The sequence below is a fragment of the Triturus cristatus genome, chromosome 1_1, assembly GCF_964204655.1.
Source record: "Triturus cristatus chromosome 1_1, aTriCri1.1, whole genome shotgun sequence".
Lineage (NCBI taxonomy): Eukaryota > Metazoa > Chordata > Amphibia > Caudata > Salamandridae > Triturus > Triturus cristatus.
Genome location: NC_140579.1, coordinates 520,222,927 through 520,237,981, shown reverse-complemented (window position 1 = coordinate 520,237,981; position 15,055 = coordinate 520,222,927). Strand labels below are relative to the sequence as shown.

The following is a 15,055-nucleotide window of genomic DNA, read 5'->3' as shown; positions in this document are numbered from 1 at the left end:
ATGCGGAGGAGGCACTGGAAACTAGTATTCCTCAGGTAAGATACCAGCTTAGAAGCCGAGTGGCGAGAGGCTTTACTGGGATTGAAACTATAGCACCAAAACCAGGGTGTGCAAATACAGAAGACTGGGTTAGTCCCAGAAGGAGGAAACAGAGGAGGAGAAAGGCGGATACACAAAGACAAAATCTGAAGATTACGCCCTCACTGAGGACTTTTTTTTGAAGTGGTGCCAAAAACCCTGATATTAAAAATGCCGGCCTCCGCTCCCCCATTGAATGGGTCGTTCCTACCAGAAGAAAAATACATTATAAGCCCGAATAGGTTTCAGGTATTGGCAAGTGCCCCCGAATCTCCAGAAGTAGCTGCTTTTAGCATGTTGAGGTTGGAGAAGGAGAGGAACCGAGTGTCTACCAGAGACATGGTAGACAGAAAGTCCTCAGGTGAGGTTAATATCGCAAGGCGACTCACCCCCACAGTTCGATTGGGGGGGGGGACAGCTTAACAGCTGTTTCACAATTCCAAATACAACCCCAATTACAGCCTCAATCAGACTCAGACTTAATCCAGATATTAACATCCGAAGTTAGGAGCAGAATCGAAACTTCTGAGAAATATCAAATGGAGATCAGGTCAGCATGTGACAAGCTGGAAAGAAAGTTACACAACCTCACAGCCAGGACATCACTACTGGAAACTTCAGTTAGAGATCTAATGCTTCAACCGGAAGCCAATAAAAAGGAGATTCTGCTAAGGGGGAACGAAGTAGTTATTAAAGAAAAACTGGAGTCTTTGGAGAACAACCAAAGAAGGAACAACCTCTGTTTGTTGAAAGTTCAAGAGGGGGCGGAGGGGGAGGATGCGAAGGCCTTTGTGGCAAGACTGATTAAATTGGGAACTCATATCGACTGTTCAGAGCAAGATCTTATTAAAGACATACAGAGGGTCCACAGGGACCCATTCAGGTCAACCCCAAATAAAATGAAGCAGAGGAAGATTTTGGTTCATTTCCATACCTACAAAACAAAAGAAGAAATTCTCACAAAGGTGCTAAACAAGAAGACACTAGCAGTAGACAGCATCAACTTCAAGATAAGGTCTGATGCATCTCAGATCATGGCTAACAACCAATGGGAGCTGGGTAAACTAATTGAACCCCTAAAAAAGTTGGGTGCCACAGCGCAGTCGAAATTCCCTGCGAGTCTGCACGTAATGCACAATAACAAGATGCAGAATTTTCATTGAGTGGAGGAATTTTTAAATCCTTATCTGAAACTGGGACAAGTTAGTGAGGGTTGAGGGCAATGGCATTTACTAATCTCCGCCCGTTTTACCCTTTCCTTTTCCCTTTCTTTTTGTCTTTTCCCCTTCAAGCTATCTACATTGTTTCTTTATCCCCCGCTTGTCTATGTGTCGACTTGGAGCAATGGATTGCCTTAGCGAGACAGACATTTAGTTAGATATTATGTTTTCTTTTTTTTGGCTTGTGACTCTGGGAGGCCTCCTTAGGCTTAGGCCATGGAGAAGGAAAAGGAGGGTTCTCCAAGGTGGGGGATGAAGGGTTCACGGGTATGGGAATGGTTAGGTGCATGGAGTGGGGAGCAGTGGGTAACAAATCAATAGAAAATCTGTCCTCTTCGACTAAATTCGGCTCCCTTATGGCAAAAACCTTATGGAGTAAGAGATGAGTGCCAGTCAGTATGTACAGATTGAGTTTTTATCATGGAATGTAAATGGGTTCAGAGATAGGCATAGGAGAGAGAAGATCCTGCAATACTTGAAGGATGCCCCTGCTCAGAACATAATTCTCCAAGCGACCCATTTGACCAGTGAGGAGATGAGAGAGATTTTTAAATCCAGAAGGTGGTTACAAAAGCTTTTATGCTCTGACCAACAATTAACCATAAGAGGTGTTGCGATATTAGTAAATAACAACCCTCAGATCACAATAGAGGATAGCAGAGTGGACAAGGCCGGCAGATGGGTTATTGTAAAACTGAGATGTTAAAATCAACTATACACTGTGGTCGGATACTATGGCCCTAATTTAGATGACCCTGTTCCATTCAGTATTCTGTTGTCAGCAATCCTAAATTTCCATGATCCCATTATTCTAGCCGGGAATTTTAATGTGGTGTTCGACAGGAACCTGAACCGTTTTTCTAAAAGTAGAGCTGTAGTAAATAACAAGATGTGTTTCTTGATAAAAACAACATTTTGGAACCACTCCCTTTTTCTGATGGATACATCTGCCAGTGGATTCCTCACCTTGTGAAAATCCCCTGCGCCAGCAACATTCGGAAACTTTTGTAGCAGTCCACGCCGATGAGGTCGAAGACGACGTCACAGAGGCACGGCTCCGCTTGCGACTCCGCTGACATCACCGGCTCCATAAGAAGACCTCGTCGGCGTGATGACGTCAGTTCCCTTTTTTCCGCGCCGTCGACGCCAACGGATTTCGGGAATCGCTGTTGGTAGCTTCATTGTTACTTGTGTTATCTCTGGATTTTCTCTGTTTCTCTTTCAAGGATGTCGGGTTTCAAGCCGTGTCGTGAGTGCGGCAAACACATGTCGATCACTGATCCACATGAGGACTGTGTGTGGTGCTTGTCATCTGACCACGATGTGGATGGTTGTTCCAGTTGCCGCAAGATGAGCTTAAAGGCTCTCAAGGAAAGGGAAGCGAAGCTCTTCATCGCAAGGATGAAAAGGGAGAAGAGAGGAAGAAGGAAGTCGAGGACGAGGTCGAGGTCTCGATCGAGGTCGGGGTCGGCGTCGAAGTCGGGGCATGCTTCGCGAGCCAAGAAGCATAAGAAGAAGAGGAGGCACTCTTCTCGACGCCACTCGGACAAGAGTTCGGCTCCGAAGTCGAAATCGCCATCTCGACGTTGGAGGGACTCTGTGTCTCCTTCTCCTCTGCCGGATTCGCCTTCTGGTCCTTCTTCTCCAGTGGCTTCCCTGGCTCCGGCTTCTCCGGCGCCGGCTCAGACTCCGACGCCGGTTCCATCTCCGGCTCCGGTTCCATCTCCGGCCCCGGTTGAAGATCTTCAAGTCCCGGGTGGGCCTGCAACGCCGTTGATTCCACCGTCGGCGCCAGTTGGCCCGAGTCCGGTGATGACTGACCAGTACCCTGCTTTCCCTGGTCCAGGTCAGGACCCCTCGCATTATTTGAATGCCATGTACGGGGTATTCGCTAGAGCCATGTACACCACTGGTGCACCTGCGGGTCCGATGGGTCCAATGGCGTTTAATTTGGGGGTGCCGCAAGGCTATCCACAGGCCCCCTTTATGCCGTTCTCTCCGGCGACGCCGTCTTGGCATCTACCGGCGCAGAGGACGTCGACGCCGCTTCCATCTTCACCGGCTCCGGCTCGACCTCGTTCGACGCCGGCTGCTCCTGCGGATCCACGTTCGACACCGGCGCCGTCGGATTCGAACACGGCGCCGCCGACGCCGCTGGTACGGATTCGGTCCAGAAGGGAGGCTCAGAGGGTGATTGATGAGCGGAGGTACCTTCTAGAGGAAGCAGAGGAAGGAGAGCTGGTGTAGTCGGATGAAGTGTTTGAGGAGCTTAAGGAAGCTAGTGGGCTGGATTTGTCTCCTGAGTGGGAGATTACTCCTCCGTCTGATGAACCCTCCAAAGATGTGGCTCCGTATCATGCGGTAATCAGAAAAGCTGCGGAACTGCTTGATCTCCAGTTGCCAACAACGGAGTTTAAATCAAACATTTTGACTGAGGTGTTACTTTCTCCTACGGCAGTTTCTGAACCGTTGTTACCTTTTAATGAGGCCATTATTGACCCTGTGTTGGAGGTGTGGCGTAAGCCTTTTTCTGCACCTGCAGTCTCCAAGACGGTTGCTAGGAGGTATAGGGCAGCTCCAGGGGACCCTGAATTCTTGACATCGCATCCATCGCCTGAGAGCCTGGTGATTCAGGCGGCTTGTTCAGGGAAATCCAAGGGTGCTTTTCCTCAGGTTCCGGGGGACAGAGAGGCTAAAAGGTTGGATCAATCGGCCAAAAAGGTCTTTTCATCGGCCAGCATGGCTCTGAAGTCAACGTATGCCACATGCCTTTTAGGACGTTATGTACATGCACTTATGGATTCTGCTAAAAAGCTGGCGCCAAAACTATCTGAGGAGGATAGGATTGGTTTTCAGGAGATCTTGACTGATGCCCAGGCAGCAGCACGCCAGGTGATCCAAAGTGGGCTGGCCACGGCGGATTCAGTGGCAAGGGTCATGGGATCTTCTGTCGCCACTAGGAGGAGTGCGTGGCTGAAGTCTTCGGAGTTTTCCCAGGATGTGCAGTCGACTTTGTTGGACTTGCCATTTGATGGATCTGGCTTGTTTGGCAAGAAGGCAGATGCTGCTCTTGAACGTTTCAAGGAGAGCAAGGCAACGGCTGAGTCTCTGGGCCTTCAGTCCCAGTCGAGGGGGTCTTTTAAAAGGTACAGAGGGTTCGGAAGGGCATCCTTTTGATCCTACAGACAGACCCAGCAGCAGCAGCAGCAGCAGCAAGGTTCCTCGTCTAGAGGATTCAGAGGTAGAATTAGGGGTCGCACACGTGGCCGTCAACTCTCCTCCTCCTCCTCAGCCCCTCCCACCACCGCAAAGCGGCCCTAGATCCGCCATTCCGGATCATGTTGGTCCTGTGGGGGGCCGGCTTACCCATTTTCTACAAGATTGGGAATCTGTAACCACAGATCTCTGGGTTCTGGATCTTGTAGAAAATGGGTACGCCCTTCCCTTTCGGGAATTCCCGCCAAATTACCCTCCTTGTCAAGGGGCTTGCTCGGAGGACCACCGTCTTCTCCTGGAGGAGGAAGTCTTGAAGTTGTTTCAAAAAGGTGCGATAGAGGTGGTTCCAGAGCAGGAAAAGGGTCAGGGATGCTACTCCCGGTATTTCCTGACTCCGAAAAAGGACGGCAGATTGCGTCCGATATTGGACCTCAGAATCTTGAATCTTTTTCTAAAGCAGGAGAAGTTCAAGATGCTCACCCTGGCTCAGGTTCTTCAAGCGCTGAATCAGGAGGACTGGATGGTGTTGATCGACTTGCAGGATGCGTATTTCCACATCCCCATCCTGAAGTCGCACAGGAAGTATCTCCGGTTTACGGTAGGGTCGCAACATTATCAGTTTGCGGTCCTTCCGTTTGGTCTTACTACTGCACCCCGAGTCTTCACGAAGGTGATGGTAGTGGTGGCAGCCCATCTCAGAAGGTCGGGGATCTCGGTTTTCCCCTATCTGGACGACTGGATGATCAAAGCGGAGTCGCCAGAGAAGGTGCTACATCATCTGCAAGATACAGCTCAGCTGTTGTTCAAATTGGGTTTCTCGATAAATGTGCCCAAATCACACCTGGTGCCCTCTCAGCGCAACCTGTTCTTAGGTGCGGTACTGGACACTACTGTGTGTCGAGCATTCCCTCCTCCTCAAAGGCTTCTCGACATTCAGGAAATTATTCCTTTGTTTTTCAATGGAGCGGTTGTTCCAGTTCTGAAGGTCCTTCGCCTTCTCGGTCTGTTCGCTTCCTGCATTCTGTTGGTCAACCATGCACGCTGGCACATGAGGGCACTCCAGTGGTGCCTCCGCAGGCAGTGGTATCAGCACAAGGGAGATCTCAGGGAGTCTGTGAGGATCTCCAGAGAAGCTGCGGCGGATCTGTCTTGGTGGAGCGGGGAGGGCAATCTGTCTCAAGGAAAGCCCTTCCATCTACCTCCATCGGTGACCACAGTGATTACGGACGCATCCACTTTAGGATGGGGTGCTCATCTGGGGGATCTGGAGATCAAGGGTCTTTGGTCTCCAGAGGAGAGGTTGCTTCACATCAACCTTCTGGAATTGCGGGCGATTCGTTTGGCGCTCAAGGCCTTCCTCCCTTCCCTTCGCGGTCAGTCTGTTCAAGTCCTGACGGACAACACTACCGCGATGTGGTATATCGAAAAACAGGGAGGAGTGGGGTCGCATTGTCTCTGCAGAGAGGCTCTGCGTCTATGGTCCTGGGCTCAGGATCATCAGATTTGTCTGATGGCAAATCATTTGGCCGGGGTTCTGAACGTACGTGCAGACAGTCTCAGTCGGCAGTTCTCCGCCGACCACGAGTGGAGGCTCCATCCGGAGGTGGTTCGTCACGTCTTTCGGATGTGGGGGACTCCTCGGGTGGACCTGTTCGCCACTCACGAGAATGCTCACTGCCCATTATTCTGCAGTCTCCAGTATCCGATGCAGGGAGCGTTGGGGGACGCGTTTCAGTTAACGCGTTTCCTCCCATACCCTTGATTCCTCAGGTTCTGAGGAAGATTCGCCAAGACCGGGCCCAAGTCATATTGGTTGCCCCGGATTGGCCAAGAAGGGTGTGGTACACAGATCTTCTCCACCTCTCCTCGTGCCCTCCGCTCCGTCTCCCTCTGAGGGCAGACCTCCTCTCGCAATCGGAGGGGCAGGTTCTACACCCCCACCTCCAGAGCTTACACCTTCATGCCTGGAGATTGAACGGGGCAACCTGAATTCTTTTTCTCTCCCACCTGATGTGGTAGATGTAATTTTGTCTGCCAGATGTCATTCCACCAAATCTATATATTCTTATAGGTGGTCTAAATTTGTACTTTGGTGTGGTGAGAAGTCAATTGATCCTTTGAAGGCTCGTCTGTCTAACATTCTACAGTTTGCCCTTTCTCTTGCCCAGCAAGGCTTTGCTGTGGCTACTGTAAAAGGATACTTATCGGCTTTGTCGGCTTTCCTTTGCTTGCCGGATCAGCCGTCATTATTCAAATCACCTATTGTTCTTCGTTTTCTTAAGGGCCTCACAAACAGATTTCCTTCTACTCCCTTTATTGTGCCTCAATGGGACTTAAACCTTGTCTTGACTTATCTTATGGGTTCTCCCTTCGAGCCCTTACACAAGTGTCCCTTGAGACTGTTGTCTTTTAAGACGGTTTTCCTCATTGCAATTACCTCGGCAAGGAGGGTAAGTGAGCTTCAAGCTTTAAGTTCAAAACCCCCGTTTTTGACCATTCATGCTGAAAGAATGGTACTCAGGACCAGGGCTGCGTATTTTCCAAAGTGGTTACTCCCTTCCATCTGGGGCAGTCCATTACCCTTCCTTCCTTCTATCCTCCCCCTCACCCTTCCAAGGAGGAGGAGAGACTTCACTGCTTGAACCCTAAGAGGGCGGTGAGCTTCTACCTGGACAGGACAAAGGACTTCAGAGTTGATGACCAGCTCTTCGTGGGCTTTGTTGGCTGCAGGAAGGGTCGGACAGTGCACAAGCGCACCCTTTCCAGATGGATTGTCTTGTGCATCAAGATATGCTACTCCCTGGCTGGTAAGGAACCTCCAGAGGGTTTGAGAGCTCATTCCACTAGAGCAAAGTCTTCCACTTCTGCTTTGTCTAGGGGGGTTCCTGTGGAGGACATTTGTAAGGCGGCAACTTGGGCCTCCCTCCACACCTTCGCAAAACATTATTGCTTGGACACCGAGGTGAGGAGGGACGGACACTTTGCTCGTTCCGTCCTTCAGGACTTTCTGGTATAAAAGGGTGGACACCCTCCTCCGGGAGGCTGCTGTGGAATCTATTCACAAGGTGAGGAATCCACTGGCAGATGTATCCATCAGAAGAACAAGTTACTTACCTTCGGTAACACTTTTTCTGGTGGATACAGTATCTGCCTGTGGATTCCTCACTGACCAACCCGCCTCCCCGTTGTCCACCCTTGTATACCTTTAGTATATGATGGTGTTTCATGTACATTTATTACTGTCAAAGGCATTGTGTGGTTTCTTTTGCCTTTCTGCTTATTCTCCACGCTGTCTGTGTTGCTTTGTATATTGTGTACTGTGTATGCTATGTATATATTGCTGTCAGTCCGTCCGTGTGCCTCGAAGGCACGGAAAAAAGGGCGGAACTGACGTCATCACGCCGACGAGGTCTTCTTATGGAGCCGGAAACGTCAGCGGAGTCGCGAGCGGAGCCGTGCCTCTGTGACGTCGTCTTCGACCTCATCGGTGTGGACTGCTACAAAAGTTTCCGAATGTTGCTGGCGCAGGGGATATTCACAAGGTGAGGAATCCACAGGCAGATACTGTATCCACCAGAAAAAGCGTTACCGAAGGTAAGTAACTTGTTCATCTCAGCCATGTTTGATGGATCAACCCCAAAACATTTCAGGAATGAGCTGAGATAGATTACCTTTTTTTGAGACATTTTCATGAAACTTCGTCAAACGGCACCAAAGTTATTAGCAAAAAAAGAAACACTCTCTCTATGGAAAAGTTGACTGAAACATACAATGTGACTGTTACTGAGTTACATATATTATCCCTCCCCGTTATTTTGGCTCACCAAATATTACAGAAAAAAACATGTAGCCTTTGGAAATATTCGAATGTCACTAATAGCATTAGTATGTGAAATTTCTTATTTATATTGAAACTAGTTAATGCAGTTCATCAGTTATGTCACATTTTAATTGCAGCTTAACAGTCACAAAATGGGTAAAAGAAGGAAATCATTTACCGCTTTTTTAAAAAAAAATACATAATGCAGTAGCTTTAATTTTTGGTCAGTGTCACAACTAAATAACATGTTGTAAAATAGCTTTACGCAGTCCTGCTGCTTCTCAGTCACTCTGTTCAATGAAATCTTTTATAGATTCCAGATAGGTTTCTCTTGATTTGGAGTAATCCTTCTTTGGTACAAACACCATTTGATTTCTTTAAACATGTACTTAAATAGAAAAAAAGGGCAACACATAAAACAATATCTTCGTATGATATCACTGTTCAGCGTTGAGGCGGACCAATTCTTGACTGGGGTTACAGAAGTGACACATGGGAAGGAAAACTGTCAAATGTCCATTTTCTATCTAAAATAATGGGCATCATGGAAGCACTATGGATTGAGCGAACTGAAGACCGTATGCAGCACAATTATTTTTATTCTGCTGCTGATGCTCTAAAAATGGATGCATTACATGTTTTCCAAACAAATTCCCTAGATTCTTTTGTGACTCCTTTCATTATTACTTCACCAATATGGAAGGTTAGATTTGAGCTGAATTCCATAATGTTTATCATGCCATATTTTAGAGATGAGCCAGTGAAGAAGCAAATTGCTAGAAAACATGAATTGGATATACGTTGAGTTGAGTGTTGAAGAAAATAGCTTTTTGAACGAACACTCTGCACAGTGGTTGCACTTATGGTCTTGGAAAAAGTAAATAGTCTTCCTTATGCTCCTTTCCAATGAGAGAATGCAAAAGAACCTAAGTTGAGGGCTACGTTGTTAGCAAGTAAGCGAGACCAGCACTATGCCTTAGTTTGGCACAGCTTCAACCCACATTCTGAATACTGACATTCAGTGGTCATAATAAGTGTACAACAGAGCAAAAATATCTTTGGAAAAACCTTCCCTGAAATACAGTGAAGGAAAGGAAAATATTTAACAAGAGTGTATAAAATGCATATCACCAAAAGTTAGTGCAATAAACTGACTGGCAATTTAATGCAAGTTACTTCAACATCCAGTTCACTCACAATGCTTTTTTATAATGTATTTCACATCCAACCACTTTTAAAGCACCCTACAAAGAGATTCATTGATCTGATTGCCAGACTTTTCCTCTTATATACAAATAAATTGCGTATTGGCTAAAATACACAGCAACACAAAGCTATCAATTTCTCACTCACTGTGGTATTCATTTATATATTATACAATATATATACTATGACTCTCTCAGGCGAACCTGCGCCTTCATGTGGTTGTATTTTGAGTTGGGAGCAAAAGGCCATTACAGACTCCGCTCTCAGCAAATATGTAATTGCAATTACTCAAAATCTGTTCCACAATTTGGTTCTGGAAGACCATGTGTATCGCAATGTTTCCCGTTTCCATTTCTTTCTTCAGGAGCGTTGGGCCGAATACGATTGCAACACTTTTTACAGACATTCGGTTTTCATCACGCCTCTCAATGACTCTGGATAAGAAGAAACAAAATGGGCTGTAATAAGAGGCCAGTTTTGCATCTGTGATTTAATTTTCAAACCACATGCCCAAGTATCTGTAGAAACGTGTGAGTGAGACTGTTCTGGGCATCAATTCCTTTGTTTGTGAATTTATGGCATCTATGTCTCTTCAACATAAATGTATTAGGGACCAATTTCAAACGGTAGCTGGCCCATTAATTATTCAAAAGATAGGTTCATCCAACTATGTGTGAGCTTAGTGTTAGTATAAGTAGGATTGCCTGTTCACTTATTGTCCAATGCGAGACAACAAGCAATTATCCAGCCCCAGACAAAGACTGTAAAGTACACACCATTCACCATCCATTCAAGAATGACTTCATGGTCAACCATGCTGAACGCTATCAGCAAGGCAATCGGGATGAATGTGTCAGGTGCCTTTTTATTAAGAATGTCATTCAGAGGTTGACTTATTAGAGCTATTGGAATTTTTGGGAGGTTTTTCTTTCCATGAATTTTGAGAAGAAAGGGTCAGTAATGAGAGGGGTAATTTATGTCTAAATAAGTTTTTTTTGATATGACAGTACCTTCTTTTAAAAGCAAAAAGATTTTCCAATCACTTTTTCCAACTCATTTTGTTTGTCTGTACAATCTGTTATCAATCGGGTATGATTGGGGTTTTCCTTTTTCACACATATAATATGGTTTTAAGGCAACATAAATTGAACACCACACATAATGGGAGCAGAATTCTGCTTTACATAGCAGGTGAATAATGCTCCCATGAGATGGAGGATGGAAAATAACCAGAATTATTGACAGTATGAGCCCTCAGCGCAGAGATCCGGAGAACATCGGATCTTCAGGCAAACTGAAACTCAGAACACACTGCAATTATAAGGTAAACAAAATTCTAAAATAAACATCACACGAGCACCAACAGGAGGCACGAGATGCAGGCACACATGTAAGTGGGGTATGAGGGACAGACAAATAAGGTCTAGGTTAGAGAAATGACATAAGGATGATACAAAACAAAACACAGTTAACTAAATTGCCTCAGTTTACTAGACTTGTTTTTGAGCAGATTTAAATTTATCTGAACGAAGTAAATGATTATGTTGTCTCCGATTTGAGACTTGTCTATGTGGATAACAATGTTTTAAGAGTTCTGTAGCATTGCCTTCTACATCTATATTTGTTGTCGTGATGCAGTTTTTTTGTATGGTGAAGTGCGGACATATCCCTTCTTATTGATTCTGCATGTGATGTTTTTTCAGCTGTGCTATTACACTAGGCAGCCTACTTGTTGAATATTTAGCTGGATGGGGTTGCTTCATTTAAAAGGAAGAAAGATTTTTTATTATGGGTACTGAATGGTTAAGTGTGCTCTGCAGCATTCAACAGATCGGAAAAATCTTGCTAAGTATTGGGAAACTCTTTTTCAAATGTTTTGGGTGATACTTATTTGCTCTTCTGGGAGGAGATGGTAATGGCAGTTAAACCAAACCAAATCAAGTCTTGCGTTGGTGGGTTATGTTGAGTCTGGTTAGGGGAAGGCCAGACCAGGAGAGTTTTAGAATTTTATAACACAGCATTGTTATTATTTAAAGTCAAAAGTGAGGTAAAATTTCTGGCTGGCCTTCCGTGAGGCATTGACATTTTGATAAATAAGAAGTTGTCACATCACTGAGTTTAGATGGAAGGTGGCTGTCGTTTCCTTCCAAAAGGATATTGTAGTACTTTAAGACAGCTAGGATAGTGGTATCATTACAAGACTAAGGCAGAAGGATGTAAAGTTTTTTAAAATGTCTTAAAGTGGCAGAGGTGAAGGCAGATTACAACTAAGAATGTATTTTGTTCAACAGAGCAAATGCATTTAGGCTTTCAAACGTGAGAACTTGGTCATTCTAAAGTAGTGAAGGGCAGATAGCCAATCCAAAGGCAAATCCATTTATTGAGCACCCAACTCCAAAAGTATTAGGGCACTTGTGTCTACTTCGAGAGTAACATCTAAAGGCTACTGAGACTAGGCCAGAAAAGGTTTTCAGTGTTTACTTGAAAGATACTCAGTTGGCAATCTCAGATGTAGCATTGTTGTTTCACACGTTATTTTACCAATGCACCTCTTGACAAGGGCAACGATGGTTTAGGCTGATGCCAGCTTTTGCCAGGCCACATAACAGATGGTACTAATCCAAGACTCTGGGGCAACAAAGTACAGGATTTGTGGGTTTATGAAAAGGACACTTCCAAAACACTAACAGAGTATAGGAGTTAGGGGCTCAAATGTTGCTCTGCTCAGAACTACTCTGGTCACAAAATTCTGTACTAACTGCATCGTTTGATCAAAAAATAGTAGCTTTGACTGTCTTAATGATGCCAATATCAACCTTATTGATGAAAAGTGTCTTGTAGGCGGGGCCAACACTCTATAAGACGTGTTGTTTTCCAACCACCATGAGTTCTGCTCAGGAGAAGTAGATTTCCCACTTTCAATCTTTTGTTTGTGATTACAGCCCATCATATTTGTTTCTCCAAGGGAGAAATTAGAGATCAAAGAAAGGGAATAGATTATTACATTCATGCTGCTTTGTGCCACGCTGAAGTGAAAAGAGACACCTGGAAATATTTAGACTTAGAATACCCAATGTGGATCGAGTGACCTGAAGGCCCATAGAATGGGGTGGAGTCAAGTGTGAACAGTGCTCTAGGAGTGGAGCTAGAGTCATATGCAAAAAAAACTTCACAGAGCTATTTTAAATGTTGTATTGAATTTTGATTATGTCTGCCCTTCCCTTGCCTAGGATTTTTCTTGCTCACGGTCGCACCTTTTCTCCTACTTTATGTTTCCTAAGTAGAGTGTGACAAACTGACCATCTCTCTAAAAGAGCTGGAATCATGCGTGGCTTGAGAAGAGATTTAGAAAAATATTTAAGCACTTCCTATACCAATATAACTTTTGTGATACCATTTTCTGCAATAGATTGTGTCTTTGTAGAGGTGATACTTTTACCTAATAACTAATCTGAACAAATGTGGATGGATAAGACGCTTAGTGTACCCAAAAGTATTTCGAACTGTGACCTTTAGGTTACACAGACCAATGCAGAGCATGCATTTGCCCATTGATATTTCTTTCATCTATTTCATAAAATACACATGCATTCCGTGCATCTAATGAATGATTTGGGGACTTCTGGCATTCTTTCATAGTCCGTGTGCTCCAGGATGTCATATTCGTGACATCAGAAACGTCTTGACTTTTATCACTAATGGGTTTTTCCCAAATCCGACCTAAAGTGGTCAAAAGCACCCTATATTATATTTAGGAGTTACCTTCCTATGTTAACCCAGAACTACATTTGTGGCGCTCAGGTTTGCCCAGACAACGGAGCTGCTCTCAGTCTCACCTGCACAGATGCTGAAAAAGAGCCTTCATGGTTTCATGGTTGGGCGGAGACAAAGACAGCACCAATTCTTTCAGGTACTCCACTTGCGCCTTGGGGTCCGACATTTCTACAATACAAGAAGACTAAAATTAAAGTTCATAGTCACACATTACAACAGTTTTGAACATGTTAAAATCCTGAAATATCGATGCTGTGTCAGAATTTTATAATTTTTAACTCCAGCTCAGTGTAAAGGTTTGTGTGGGTGTTGGTGAGTGAATGTGTAAGAGACGTTTCACAAGGAGTTGCAGACCCAAGATTCTTTCTAGGGATCCCTGTGAATGGCTGCAAAGACACAGACGAAGTCACGGAGGTGGTAACATACTGACCTCCACCAATTGCTGTGTTTTCAATCTGCAGTGCTTAGTTTACAAAAGAATAATTTTCGAGCCCTAGTTTTTTGCTCAGAAGCCCACGGCCATTGCTATTGAATATCGGCATGTCGTACACTAAAGCTGCGTAGTCTTGATTCCCCCTCATGCCTCTAATTCACCACCAGACACCCCAGCCCCCTTTATTGCACTCTTGCAGGTTCTTTCTCTTCCTTCTTCTTTCCTACTTGTGTGTTTGTCTCTCTCTTGTTCTGGATCAAAGTCTGATGAGGAAAAATAAATGCAGGTGGGCCCTACCTGCAACAACAGCTCAACGTAGGCACTGGCAATGTGCAAGCTAAACAAACCCCTGCGAGTTTTATAAAAACGGGAAAAAGAACGTGTATTTTTCCGTATGTGGCATTAACAGTACTAGTTTTATCGCATGCTGTACCTTGCACACACATTTTTACTCCTGTTGAAAAAGATGGAATGTGAATGGTGCAAACTCTTCTCAAAGGGGTAGGGGGCTAAAAGATGTATTGGCTTTGAACGCACACATAATCTGTCTTCAAGAAACACACACGTGTTTAAAGAACACAGGGTACTGAACCAACTTAGACTGAATTGGTGGAAGCCTCTATACAACAGGTTTCTAGAAGAGGGCTGACTATTAGTGGGTAGAGGCCAAAATTGTCAGATTGGCCCAATTAGAGAAGATAAGGTGGAATGGGTTACTGCAGTATTTCCCAAACTGTAGGTTGCGAATCGATTTTTGGTGAGTCGCTGAAAGTCCAGGCAATAAATAAATTGAATGAGTAACATGCTTATTTAATGCTGTGAGTAAAATACTGTTCAAATCGTAGTGATTAATGCAGACTAAGTTTCCAGGTGCTCAAATTGTGAATATACCAGAATTTTCAACATGATTACTAATGTGGGTGCAAGGTACAGCATACATAAAACTGGTACTGTTAATGCCATATATGGAAAAATACACTTTTTTCCCCCTGTTCGTATATTTCAATGATCATAGTGCAGTGTTTCCTAACTGTGGGCGCGAGCCAATTTTTGGTGGATTTCAAAATGTCCAATGAATAAATAAAGATGCATTTAAATTCTGTATTTATCTTGTCACATTTGCTGCGCTTCAAACAAAGAGGTCTAATGTCAGGCTATGTCTTCTGCTTATGTTTTTTAACATAGGGACTGGTGTTTACAGACTCCTCTCAATTTGAAGTCAGAGAAAGAAAAATAAAGTGAATGATATGACAATCTTGCTTGGGTACATGAAGGGTGAACGGAAAGGCTGCAGGATGTCATTTTTTT

General features: G+C 44.7%; 1 long non-coding RNA gene and 1 pseudogene across 2 annotated transcripts in view; one reads left to right on the top strand and one right to left on the bottom strand.

Moving 5' to 3' along the window:
- Positions 1-15,055, top strand: part of LOC146870529 (uncharacterized) — a 174,616-nt gene that overhangs the window by 113,846 nt on the left and 45,715 nt on the right. The gene's annotated exons all lie outside the window — the stretch shown is intronic.
- The window catches only part of LOC146870525 (rho GTPase-activating protein 27-like), a 1,164,614-nt pseudogene continuing 1,158,009 nt past the window's right edge, over positions 8,451-15,055 (bottom strand). Inside the window, exons 18-19 of the transcript XR_014978312.1 lie at positions 13,377-13,482; positions 8,451-9,974 (exon numbers count right to left, since the gene is read on the bottom strand). The product of XR_014978312.1 is annotated as a rho GTPase-activating protein 27-like (transcript). The remainder of the gene's footprint in view (positions 9,975-13,376; positions 13,483-15,055) is intronic.